Source organism: Agrilus planipennis, unplaced genomic scaffold, assembly GCF_000699045.2.
Source record: "Agrilus planipennis isolate EAB-ADULT unplaced genomic scaffold, Apla_2.0 scaffold198, whole genome shotgun sequence".
Taxonomy (NCBI): domain Eukaryota; kingdom Metazoa; phylum Arthropoda; class Insecta; order Coleoptera; family Buprestidae; genus Agrilus; species Agrilus planipennis.
The window spans coordinates 562950-566725 of NW_020438930.1; positions in this window are offsets into that span (position 1 = coordinate 562950).

Below are 3776 nucleotides of genomic sequence, written 5' to 3' on the forward strand. Positions count from 1 at the left end.
TGCCATACGAGCCAAGATTTACTCGCGGACTCGAGGGTATTTTTCGAAAACTTGGTTTACGGATTGCTTACAGTTCAAATGGCAACTCCATTCAAACTCTCCTTGGTAACCCTAAGGATAAAATTCCATTCTTAGAAAAGTCGGGGATATATGAAATTAGTTGTAATGACTGTAGTAAAAAATATATTGGACAAACTAGACGTTCAATCAAAACCAGATTTAAAGAACATCTAGCTCATGCTAGGTTTGGTAGAGAAGAAAAATCTAGTGTTGCCCAACATATTCTTACTGATGGACATAATATTAATATTAATAACCTTAAGTTAGTTAAAGAAGTTAGGAATAATCGTTTACTAAACAGTTTTGAAAGTTTATACATTTATAAAAATAAACAAATTGTTCTTAACAATGACAACGGTCCCATCCCTGGATCTCCGCTATTTAGTTTAGTTTAATTACGTTTATGATGATGATGTTAAGGTCCATTGAACATCTACCTTGTTGGCTTCGGGTCATGTTCACTGAACCTTAACAACTATCAGTATAAATTAGGATTAGTTCTCATTTAGGTTTAGTTTACTTCAGTCCCTGAAGAAGGTAACTTTGTTACCGAAAAGTGCTTCGGACAACTACAGTGTCGTGTTTTGGCGTTGGGGTTTTGAGCTATTCTGTTTGTTCTACATATTTTCTTCGTTGTGCCTGTAGTTGTAATCCGTTATTTCATAGTTAATAATTCATTTGTAAATAAAGTATGTGTATAGTGTTTTATGTCCAGTTTCATTCGCTCCATTAAAACCAACATTTTGAGAAAATACTACTCGTTATTTCACGGCAAACAGTTATCGTTCACAGCGAGTGCAAACCTTGCTTGAAACTGATTTTCAGCACCGAATGTCGTTGGTTTCGAATGAATAGTGATGAACACCCTAAAATAGGGTATTGTTTACAGACGAATTTGCTATTATGTGTAGTGCGACGCAAATTTGCAAATAGTGCTATCCAGATAATGCTCATTCACAGATTACTGTTTGATTGTCACCTTTTTCTTTCTGGTGTACTTCTATGGGCCCAAAATTGGAATACGGGCAACTGGTGGTATTGCGAGAGGATAATTTTCCTCCTCTACGATGGAGGACCGACCGTGTCCTGGATGTCTACCTTGAAAGGGACGGAGTCATACGAACAGCCAGCATGAAAAGCAGCACCGGGGAAGTAAGGCGAGCGGCCAACAGGCTTTCCACTTTTCCTATTGTTTTAATTACTATTTATTTAATATCTAAGGTTCAGTGCCATTTCCTGTCATGAACAAAGATTAAGACAGATTGTAGTGGTTTGTATAACGGTGCAGTTTTCGTACCTGACAATCCATCAATATTGTGCTAGTGAAGTGTCATTTTCTAAACATTATTGAAACGATTAATGGCGTTCTCATAAGCTTAATGTTTTTCTGTCATAGCGACAGACTGTAGTGGTTGTAGATAGTGCCTAGGCTGACGCGAACTGCGTAATTGTGAAAATATCGAAAGCTTCGAAAGATCATGACCTTGCTTATCATTATTCAACCTATTTTATTTTATTAAATTGGAAATTTCTATAATTTCAAATGCATACAAGGTAGTCAAATATCTCTTGAATATTATTTTGCAAACAACAATAGCCCGATTTGGTCCCAATGGTCGGATTTTGCGAAGGTCATCGTAATTAAGTAAAGTAGGGGCGAAATCCTTGATTTCAAAGAAAACAACCTCCAAAATAGTATACGCGAAATATCAACGTTGCCTCCTCTCATGTGACAGTGTGGAAAATTTTAAAGGAACATTTATTGGCGATACATGTTAACGAAGTCGCCTGAAAGGACAAATTTATGTATGCGGAACCTAGCAAGAATAGAGAATAGATCCTACTGAATGTTTGGATCTATCAATATAAATGTCATTCAACGATTTCCCTGAGGTTGTCTTCGCCGACGCATCAAATACGATCCGGAGTTTGGTGGTCAAACTGTCTTCCTTGATGACATGACATGTGACCTAAGTGAATGTATATTGTGTAATGAGGTTTGTATTGTGCTAACAGTAACGACTGCTTATTCAATTTGCGTTCCAGGTTGTAAAATCGTTTGAGTGCCATGTCCTTAGAATTCCCTACCACCACATTTTGGTGATTTGTGGGAGGCCGCAGTCAAATCTCTTACACATAATATTAAACGTGTAGCTGGTGATGCTTCATTTTCATTTGAACAATTCAATACCTCATTGTACGAAATCGAAGCCATTTTAAACTCATGCCCCTGAATTCCAATCTCCAATAACCTAAACAACCTCTCATTCCTTACTCCTGGTCATTTCCTGATTGGAGACTCTGGAGGTAAATATAGGGTTGTTCGGAAAGTCATTTCGTTTTTTCCCGACACAGGATTTAATTGTATTCTTTTGCACCCAACTTCACATTTAAGTCGTATAATTTTTATATGCTTTGAGAGCTCATATAGCAAGGCTTGTGTGTGAAAAATTCCAATTAATTCTACGCAGTAGTTTTTGGTTGGTGNAGTATTTGAATTAGAGAAGGTTTAATATTTGTAGCTTCGAATTTAAAAACATGCATTCTTCACATCTCTGATGTTCAGGACATATGTACATTGGTATCACTTCACTGTATGAACGTCACACTTATAATTACTAAATTAAATATATAAAGTGCACCTCTTAGTTGTCTTGCAATGAAAAACAAAACAAATTTGATAAAATTACCGAGTTATATTACATTAGTGTTGTGGCGATTTGATAGTTTTTAAGAAAGTAATTAATTTTTTAGAGTAAGGTATTGAGTGTGTGGTTGTATATATTTTTTGGTATGTCTGTGATGCATGTATTTGTGTGTTTGGAATTTCTGTATTATTGTATTATTATTGTGTAAATATTCTTTTCTTATAATTCTATTTTTATACTTACTCTATTCTATACCTACTCTATACCTATTCTTCAGCTAAACGACTATTTAATTGCCTACGTACTTTGCTATCATCCCTTTTAACAATTCAACTCTGTATACTAACTGCATGACGTCTATAATTCTTACTTTTCCTAATTGCAGTTTTATGGTCAGTTTCTTCGGTGATTTGGGGTCAAACTTAACTTCTCAGTATTTCTTCTAAACTAAATTTCCAGATTTTACTAGTATCTTATTGGTTCCCTACTTTAATTAACTTATATCTAACTCCTCCTTATCACCCTTCTTACGATCTCTTTTCAAAAACTAAAATCAGTTCTGACTTATCTTTCCTAATTTAAACTTCACCATCCTACCGTTTAATCCTAGTCTTCATTTTTCGTTCTTATCTTATTAAAGTGTGTTATCCTTTTATTCCGTATTCTATTATTTAAACACCTCACATCAGACACACAACGAGACCAAAACATAATTTAGAGATAGTTACGTTTTGTCCTTCTTCATGTCAACTTGCGTTCTTAATTCATATTTTCTTCATATGAAGATTGGAAAAACTTTGGCGGTTGTTGTAGAACAAACAGAATAGCTCAAAACCCCAACGCCAAAACACGACACTGTAGTTGTCCGAAGCACTTTTCGGTAACAAAGTTACCTTCTTCAGGGACTGAAGTAAACTAAACCTAAATGAGAACTAATCCTAATTTATACTGATAGTTGTTAAGGTTCAGTGAACATGACCCGAAGCCAACAAGGTAGATGTTCAATGGACCTTAACATCATCATCATAAACGTAATTAAACTAAACTAAATAGCGGAGATCCAGGGAT